The following is a 10,102-nucleotide window of genomic DNA, read 5'->3' on the forward strand; positions in this document are numbered from 1 at the left end:
ATCTATCAGCTCGATCCAGTAAAGTCCGTGGGAGAGCGGACTAACGCCCGCTCTCCCGGCGCGCGCACCGGACCCTCGCCGGTGCGCGCGATCCAGTATTTAAATTAGGCGACGCGGTGCAAACGAGGAAAAAGAGGCGCTAGGGACACTAGCGCGTCCCTAGCGCCTCCTTTTGGCCTGGAGCGGCGGCTGTCAGCGGGTTTGACAGCCGACGCTCAATTTTGCCGGCGTCGGTTCTCGAGCCCGCTGACAGCCACGGGCTCGGAAACCGGACGCCGGCAAAATTGAGCGTCCGGTTTTCGGCCCGACAGCCGCGGGCCGAATTCAAAATTTTTTTATTTTTTTTTTACTTTTTTTTTACTTTTGGGGACCTCCAACTTAATATCGCTATGATATTAAGTCGGAGGGTGCACAGAAAAGCAGTTTTTACTGCTTTTCTGTGCACTTCCCTGGCGCCGGAAGAAATTAGCGCCGACCTTTGGGCGGCGCTAATTTCTTAGAGTAAAATGTGCGGCTTGGCTGCACATTTTACTTACTGGATCGCTCAGGAATACCTAATAGGGCCATCAACATGCATTTGCATGTTGAGGGCGCTATTAGGTGCCGCGGGTGGGCCGCGTGTTTTCCTCCCCTTACTGAATAAGGGGTAAGGGAAAACACGCGTCCAGAGCAGGGTGACAGTGCGCTCCGACGGAGCACACTTTACTGGATCGACCTGTATATAAGGTGACCCCCTAGGCACACAGGGATATTGTTCCCCAGGAGTCTGGGGAATAGAAAGGGCTCCTGAGGCACCCATGCTTGGTGCAGCAAGGAACAGAAGACAGTGCAAGTTGCAGTTTAAGGTTGTGGAGCCTATCAGGATAAGAAACCCATCAAGTAAAGGAGTAGAATTATTCCTGGGAATGCTGGAGCAGAGTGAATTGTGTATTAAATAAATTGTCCTGAAGGATTAGGGGCTGAAGGTATCTGTGAGTAGGCTCCCTCCTACTCAGTGACGATTGGGAATTGGCTGAAGGGATTGTTTTCAAATGGACAGTGTCCAGTCAAGCATTACACGATTTCATCTGATTGTCTGTTTACCTTTTGGATCTACAATAACATTTTCTTTGTTTGGAACCAATCCTTGGTGTGGACAGTGAACTTTGTTGAAGCTAGAGAAGTCTTCCCCTGGGCCTCCCACATTCATTTCTGGTCCTCCAGTGGCAATCTCTGGTGGAGTCTGACTGATCCTGGGGTTGCAGATGGGAAACACAACACCCCTGCAGACCCCGAAGGGGACCTCCGGAAAAGGGGGTTACACGTGTGTGTGTGTGTGTGTGTAGCTGCTCACGCGTGCGGTTGTGTTTGCTGTATGGTATCTAAGTGTGTGTAATGGTATCTGTACAACAGGGTACATATATGACTGTGTGAATAATATACATTTGTTGTTACAGTATGGGAAACTGGACAGGAACGTGTTCATGAGCATTATTGTTTGCTGTCACGGCAGGTTGAGTGTGTGTGTGTGTGTGTGTGCGCACAGGATGGCTGTGGATTGTGTATGTGTGCATGTGCACCTATGTGTGTATCAGAGTGCTGCCTGAGAGCTGGGAGTGTGAGTGTGTGTGTGTGTGTGTGCGCACAGGATGGCTGTGGATTGTGTATGTGTGCATGTGCACCTATGTGTGTATCAGAGTGCTGCCTGAGAGCTGGGAGTGTGAGTGTGTGTGTGTGCGTGCGCACAGGATGGCTGTGGCTGTGGATTGTGTATGTGTGCATGTGCACCTATGTGTGTATCAGAGTGCTGCCTGAGAGCTGGGAGTGTGAGTGTGTGCGTGCGCACAGGATGGCTGTGGCTGTGGATTGTGTATGTGTGCATGTGCACCTATGTGTGTATCAGAGTGCTGCATGAGAGCTGGGAGTGTGAGTGTGTGTGTGTGCGTGCGCACAGGATGGCTGTGGCTGTGGATTGTGTATGTGTGCATGTGCACCTATGTGTGTATCAGAGTGCTGCCTGAGAGCTGGGAGTGTGAGTGTGTGTGTGTGTGTGTGCGTGCGCACAGGATGGCTGCGGCTGTGGATTGTGTATGTGTGCATGTGCACCTATGTGTGTATCAGAGTGCTGCATGAGAGCTGGGAGTGTGAGTGTGAGTGTGTGTGTGTGCGTGCGCACAGGATGGCTGCGGCTGTGGATTGTGTATGTGTGCATGTGCACCTATGTGTGTATCAGAGTGCTGCACGAGAGCTGGGAGTGTGAGTGTGAGTGTGTGTGTGTGCGTGCGCACAGGATGGCTGTGGATTGTGTATGTGTGCATGTGCACCTATGTGTGCATCAGAGTGCTGCATGAGAGCTGGGAGTGTGTAGTTAGCTAAGTGTGCATGCGTGAACGTGTGCGCTGACAGGAAGGGCTTCGGGGGAAAAAAAGCTGTCAAGTGCCCCTCTGTCTGGGCCGTCGGGAGTGAGTCACAGAGCCTTCACTGAGCTCCTTCCCCAAAGCCACGCTGAAGCACAAAGCCTTGTTCATATCCCACAAACAAGGAGAATACTCTTGTGGTAGCGCCCGGGCGGCAGCCCAGCCTCCCCGCTGGCAAGCAGTGCGCGCACGGAGGCTCGGCAGCGTCGCTCCAGATCCCTTCAGTGGGGGTTTTTATTTTCTTTGGGACTGGCGTCTCCTTCCCATCCCCTTCACTGTTATTTGTGCTGTGAAGTCGCGATGCTCTCTTCCTTTTTTTTTTTTTCTTTTTAGCAATTATTTGATGATGGCTTATTTGTATTGCACAATAGGAATAGGGGGAAGATGGTTCGGTGGAAAAAATGAGTTTGTGCCTTGTTTGTTCTCCCAATGATTTCACCAGAAGCTGAGAAAAAAAAGAGACTAAAAGGAAAAAAAAAAAAGCTCACTTTTCATTTTAGGAAGCAAAAATAGTCTGTGTGCATTCAGAGCGAAAGAGACTTCAATACCTTTATATTGACTTTTTAAATTGATAATATTTTTGTAAAAAGCTGTTCTGATCTTGTGGGATCCCTCAGAAATGGCCCTTTTTTAGGAAACTCATCCACTCTCCTCTGACACCCCATGTCCCGAAGGAATATAAAATGAAATCCAGTATTGTAATAGGAAACCTGTCCTGGAAGGCTTTCAGGAAGAGTCATCCTTACCCTGAGAAAAATAAACTAATTGCTTGAGCCTTAGCCAGTGTGAATTCAGTCTGTCACAGAGACACACACTGGCCAGTAGAACTGCCAAGAGGTCCAGTTTCAGAAGTCTTTGGCCATTCCTTGGTTTTGTTTTGGTTTTTTTAAACTTACATCTCGGTGCATTGTAGTCTTTGTAGTTCTATTTTTTTCCCATTTGATATCAGAACTACAGGTACCACAATGCACAGCAGGGAAGCTGCCAGATCATCAAGACTGGGCCAGGGTCTCCCTCTAGAAACTGGCTCACATGGCAACCCTGGTCAGAAAGGTTATCACTGGGAGTCTATGTACTTATTTTAATTAGTATAAACCTCAGAGGTAGGGCTACTGGAAAAATAGGGGGTTTCAGACTACTTTACATTTTCAGATTTTGTTTCAGTAGTTTCTTGAATCTTTTCCCTTGCCTCTTGATTTTTGCTTACTTTTTGATACTTTTTTATTGCTGAGGATAAGAGAAGAATGTCTCAGTTCTCCAGCATTCTCAGAGGGGGGCCTGGAGGGAAAAAGAGTTGCTAACTGATTCAGTTTCTGCTAGTCGGGCTGACTTCACTGCCTGCATGGTCTTGCTTTTCTGCAGGATTTCACAAGCAAATGTCCATGGCTGGGCCAGCCTGACCAGCAGGAGTGAAGTCCCTAAGAGGACATAAGAGATGGAAAGCAGGGAGAGAAGGACAGAGGGAAAGTTGGGGAGTGAAGGGGAAAGATAGAAAGGGTGGAAAGATAAAGGGGAAAGTGGAGAAAAAGATAGGGAAGCGATGGAGACAGGGAGAAAAGAAACAATGAGGGGAGAAGAGATAACAGGGGTGACGGCAGGAAAAGACCAAATGGTCCATCCAGTCTGTCTAGCAAGCTTATGGTAGTATCTGCTGCGCCGTGCAGATTACCCCCATGCTTATCTGTTTCCCAGACCATAAACGTCAGGACCTTTGTTGGTTGCTGTCTGAATCCAATTCCCCATTACCGCTTGCCATTGAAGCAGAGAGCAATGTTGGAGTTGCCTCAAAATATCAGGCTTATTGGAAAACAACAGTCATATCAGCAAGTTACCTCCATGCTTGTTTCCCCAGACCGTAAAAGTTGGGGTCCTTGTTGGTTGCTGTCTGAAACCAATTTCCCTCTGCCGTAGAAACAGAAAGCAATGATGGAGTTGCATCAACAGTATGAAGGCTTACTGGTTAAGGGTAGTAACCACCGCACCAGCAAGTTACCCCCATGCGCTCTTTTCTTCATTCCCATCCTCTACCCTTTAGGGATCTACAGTGTTTATCCCATGTCCCTTTGAATTCTCATTGTTTTGCCTTTACCACCTCTTCCATAAGGCAGGGCCAGTGCAAGGGTATTAGGTGCCCTAGGCGGACCTGCCTTGCACCCCCCCCCCCCCCTTGGTCCAGGCCCCGGCTCCTGCCCCCACCTCATTCACTCAGACAGGCCCCTTTCTCTTCCACACACTTAGGTTCTTTGTCGCATTCACACATGCACCCTTACAATGACTCACTCCTCACTAACACCATTGCTCTCTCATACACACACAATCCCTCTCACACACAAACAGGAGGCGCCGCTTGCGGCCCACCCTGTCTCTGCTTCTCTTGGCCACAAGCAGGATGGGCGCTGCTCACAGACCTCCGAATCTCTACTCCTCTTGGCCATGAGCGAGATAGGCTCCACTCATGGCCCCACATGGTTGCTCTTTGCTGCCCCCTAATGGCCGGCACCCTAGGCAACCGCCTCGTTCACCTATTGGGATGCTCCAGCCCTGCTGGAAGAGCATTCCAGGCATTCACCACCCTCTCTGTGAAGAAACATTTCCTGATGTTGGTTCTGAGTTGTCCTCCCTGGAGACACACAATACCAGAAAAAAAAGTGAAGCTAGAAAGCCTAACCAGGAAAGAGAATCAGTCAGGAGAAGATGAGCAAGATAAAAGGAAAGGAAAGGGAAGACTGGGAACAGGCGAAAAAGGAAAATAATCACATGAGGAAAAAAATGTTAAACTAAAAACACAGGAATTTGTGAATTTTTAACATATAACTTTGTTTATGAGTGTAAAGAACATAAAGAAAAAATAGTGATGTCGTTGATCCCTGCCCCCAACAATGTACATGAATCCCACCCTCCATGATAAGACATTAATTCTCTGCTTCTTTCTACCTCTGCCAATAAGCCAATGCAAATGAACCCTGCTCATCCTTCAACATCCCACCTGGTCACAATGATGATTAGCCATAAACTTAACTTTACCTTCTCCATATGTTGCCTGTGCCCCCAAACCCCCAGCTCCCTTTCCCTCATAATGCCACCAACTCCAAGCCTTCTCCCCTCTTCTGTGATGCTGCTACCTTCCCCCAGTGATACCTCCATTTCCTCACTCTGAACACCTGGTGATGCTTCCATCCTTTTACCCCAATCTCTATGAGGCCTCCATCTTCTTGCTCTGCCTCTTCCTGATATAATGCTCCACTGCCCTTCCCTTTCCACAGGAAGTATCCAATTGCTTATCCCACTGACTGACCTCATGTTAGTTCTCCATGTTCCTTCCCTCCAGCAGTGCTCTATTTCCACCAATATCATCTATTCCCAATGCTCTCCACCCCCATTCCTCCTCCATAACCCCCCCCCCCCGATGATATTTCCCTTCACTTTTATCCAGGGACCCCCTCCCAGTTCTGAAGCTGGTGACCCTCCTTTCCTGCTCATCCCTCCCCAGTGCTAGTGCTCCTCCTCTGCCTTCTCCACCTTATCTTCCTTCCTGGTGCTTATCCTCCTTTACCTCCTCCCTACAGGTGTGGCACATTTTAGGATCCCGAAGGTATGTGTGTTTGACGTGTGGGGTGCAAGTGAGGAAGTGCAGGAGCGTCAGAGCTAGGGGAGATGAGGAAGTTGGCACTTTGGGTGGGGGAGGAGCTGTTTTATGGAGCACCAAGATTTGGGGTGGGGGGGGGGTTTAAATTCCCAGCAGCATGACGATCAGAGGGAAGCTGTACCAGAACCAATACCTCGGAAGAAGGGAGCATGGGGCTGGAGCCAAGTTAGGGGAGGGAGGTGAATGACCGAACGTTCACCTAGGGCCCTGAGGATAAAACACTCCCAGTTCTCTATCTGACATTATTACGCTTTCTTTCCCATAAGTCCCAGAAAGTATTTATGTTAGCAGTTCCTGTAGGAACTGCTAACATAAACGCCACTGCAGTAGTTTTCGATAAATCTACATGTCTAGAAAATTATCAAAGGATTTCGTAAGGAGAAGACACCAAAATATGCTTCTGGAAGAGATGCATTTATGGTCCCAAAATTGTAAGCAAGTAGGTAAAAAGAAGAAATAGGATTAAAAAAAATAAAACCTAGCAATGAAAACATCTCTCAAATTATTGTTGGTGAGACATAAATATTATGGGAAGGAAGCAGAGACAAATAACGTTTCAAACAATGCATTGACCTCATGAAGCCCAGACTGAGGAACCATAAGTCTGGTAAATTAATATAAAAATAAATTCCAAGTAGGGAGGAGCAGTGGCAACTACGGGTTACTTCAAACGCATTCTTGGTGCATTGCTGTGCTGCTGGCACACAGGCAGTAATTACAGGGTCTTGTACCTTGCAGGCAGTCACGCTCTACAGATCGCAGCTGGGAGAAAGCCTTGCCAGTGTCGACAGGAGTAACTGGGCAGACTGGATGGGACCTTTGGTCTTTTTCGCTGTCATCTACTCTGTTACTATGCTGGGGAATAGATTTCCCTTCCGTACCCAAACACACTTAATAAGAAGGAAGACACAAACCAGCACATTCCATGAACATGCCCGGAACATCCATAATAGAGGCTAGTGCCCACACAGCAAGGATGGACACTATCATTTTTCCGTGTCTGTAATAAAAGTAGAGACACAAGCCAGCACACAAACTTACATGGAAAAGTGACGGCATACACCAGCACACAGAGCAAACACATGCCCAGTCTGGGGGAATCTACAGGGTTTTTCTTAGCAGCCTACCCTGCTCTATACATGCACATAAAGACTTATGCAGACAGTGCCACCTGTGCAACACAAACCCTCACGCTTTCTAGCATACGTGTATTGTACATGAACACACACACACACACACAACACAAGAGGCACAGGACACAACTGTACATGTGTGAGTGCATATTGGGTAAGTTATCCAGATATACTTATACGACTAACTTAGCTGGGATATTCAGCAGCGCGGCAATTTATCTGGCTAACTTTAGGACAGCCCTGCAGCCAAAACAGATAAGGTCATTCTTTAAAATACGATAGGCTGTTATCGCGTGCGTTAGGGTCCTAACGCATGTGCTAACTTCCGCATCGCGTCGGTAATATTTAAATTCGGGAAAGGTGAGTGGTTAGGGTGGGGTTAGGGCGTGCTTTAGGCCGGCAAAAAAAAAATTATTTCTAGTACCGTTGCAGGCGATGATGTAGCGCCGGAAATAACACCACCTTTTGGTGTGGCACTATGGAGGCAATAGTGGGCAGCGTGGCTCCAACCATGGCAGACGAAAATACACCACTGCGAAATGGCCGGCTGCCCACTATTGCTCTGCCCCTTTTTTTTTCCCTGTGACTCATCATTCTGCTATAAATATATAAATATAGCAGAATGATGAATATAGGGGTTTGATAGCTGGATAACTTATCGGGCTAACTCGACTCTTCCCCAATCCACCCATTCCCCACCCCTGAGTTATCTGGCCAGAAACTTAGCCGAATAAGTCACTTATCCAGCTAAGTGGCACTGATGACCGTAGCCATTCAGCAGTGTCACTTATCTGGCTTAAGTTCTTTTTACTGAATAACGGGCTCATACTGTGTATGTACAAATACACACACAGAGCACACAAACACATGGGAAGACAGCAGCACGCAGACAACCCACACAGAGATCACAGAAAATTACAAAACACTCTAAGTTATTAACTATATTACTGAGTCTGAGTGGTTGCAGGCCGGAAGGGTGGTGAAATGCGTAAGCTAAAAATGTACTTTTGCAATAAATAAATACACTGTCTAAAAAAAGCACAAGATTCCTGTAAAGACCACTTAGGTCTGTTAAGTATAAGGTAGCAGACCACTAAAATAATACACTTCCCACATTAGGTTAGGAAGGAAAGAAACTCTTGCAATAACTTGAAATACCTGCCCAGAGAGAGGACCTGCTGTCCCATAAGAAGGTTTGCTTGGCTGCAGATCGACTTACCGCTGCCTCTAGGGGACATATATAGGCCCACCTCTGTTTACAGCTGGCTACGGTAGGAAGAGTGGGTGTCCTCCTCTGGTGACACAGCCAACTGGCAGGGGTCCCCCCTTGATGACGAGGCTGCACACCAGTAGCCGAGGCAGTGCATAAGGTAACTCATACTGCTGCTTTAGTAGTAGCATGGAGTGTTAGCAGCCTGCACCCTGTCCCTGGCCTAGCACTCATCATCTGGCCCACCCCTTCTGACGGCCCCGGGCATATACAGTACATTTTCAGTAGTGTCCCTATCTGCAAAGTTACGCACATACTCCAAAGTATGCACAAAACAACCAGATTTGCAAACATCAAATACCAGCATATATCGTGTTGGAATTTTCGAGGATGCAGGGGCGTGCGATCAGGGCCTTCAAGGGATTCAGTGAATCCCTAGCCCTCGACCTTTTGGTTATTTTTTTTTTTTTTAGCTGTTTTAGCAGTGCAGGAGACAAACAGCAGCTGCTTGAAGGCTGCATCCTGTCCTCTATAGAACTGCACATGAGAGAGAGGAGAGGGGCTGGAGTCTCCAGGCCAATAACAAGGCATGCTGCTGGAATAAGCACTGAGCTGTGCTGGGGATCCTCACAATGACTGGGCCAGTCCTCACTGGAGAGGCAGTTCAGCCCCGAGATGTAGAGCAGTGCAGCACGGGCAGAAGGCAGGATTTGCTTTGGCTCAAAGCAAGGTCTTGCCTTCAACCTTGTGGGAAAAGCAGCAACTGAGAGTGCATGCGTTGGACCGGATGGCTGGGAACTGCAAGCTGGAGCTCTATTTGTGGCCCTGTGCATATGCGGCAGCAGAAGGACACTCAGAGGCTCAGATTGGATATAAGTGGCTGCAAGTGTGACCTTAACACCGGTGGGAGGGGAGAGCAAACAAGACTGCTGGGGATGGGTGTGAGAAGGGAGCTAGATGGGGCTGGGCAAGTGGGCAGCAAGACTACTAGGGACTGGGAGGAGGCTGGAGAGCAAGACTGCGGTGGGCAGGGAGGCAGCTGGGGAACAGGGCAGGAAGAAAGACTGCTAGGGACTGAGAGGGGACTGGTAAGCAAAGTTGCTAGGGACTGGGAGCTCTGGGAGGAGGATGTGGAGCAAGATTGCTAGGGACTGGGAGGTCTGGGATGGGGTTGGGGAGCAAGGTTGCTAGGGACTGGGAGGTCTGGGAGGGGGCTGAGGTCTGGAGACTGGGAGGTATGGAGTGTGCTGAACCTATGGAATGAGTTTAATGGAAAAGGACTGGTATGGTGTAAAGGGTATCAGCCAGCAAGGAGATGTGTGTCACTTGGGCAGTCATTATAGGAGGTGGGAGACAGGAAAAGAAACTTACATTGTGAGAACTCTAAATATTTATTATAATCATTCTTTGTAAAGCTTTAGCTTAACCTCACCAGTATGAGGTATGCGCTGACCCTTTATATAATTTAGATTTGACTTTTGAGTTGTTTAAAATAGCAACACCAATGTCCCTGAAAAGTGAGACGTGGTTCTACCATGGTCTCGGTGTCTGCCCTGACCTCCATGGAACCATGACTGGACTAAATAATTCCACCTGGGTGGATATTACTAGACTGTATCGCACATCTCTGCCTAACTTCAAACCTTTTTCATTGGGAAAGAAACTGTAGGACCAAGGGTCACAAAATGAAACACCAGGAGGGCCAATTCAGAGTCTG

The 10,102-nt window shown here is 48.2% G+C and overlaps 1 long non-coding RNA gene across 1 annotated transcript in view; it reads right to left on the reverse strand.

Moving 5' to 3' along the window:
* Positions 1–8,582, reverse strand: part of LOC115096126 — a 35,636-nt gene extending 27,054 nt beyond the window's left edge. Inside the window, exon 1 of the long non-coding RNA XR_003857982.1 lies at positions 8,395–8,582. This is a non-coding gene — a long non-coding RNA (uncharacterized LOC115096126). The remainder of the gene's footprint in view (positions 1–8,394) is intronic.
* Between the last annotated feature and the right edge of the window lie 1,520 nt (positions 8,583–10,102).

Source organism: Rhinatrema bivittatum, chromosome 7 (assembly GCF_901001135.1).
Source record: "Rhinatrema bivittatum chromosome 7, aRhiBiv1.1, whole genome shotgun sequence".
In the NCBI taxonomy this organism is placed as follows: Eukaryota; Metazoa; Chordata; class Amphibia; order Gymnophiona; family Rhinatrematidae; genus Rhinatrema; species Rhinatrema bivittatum.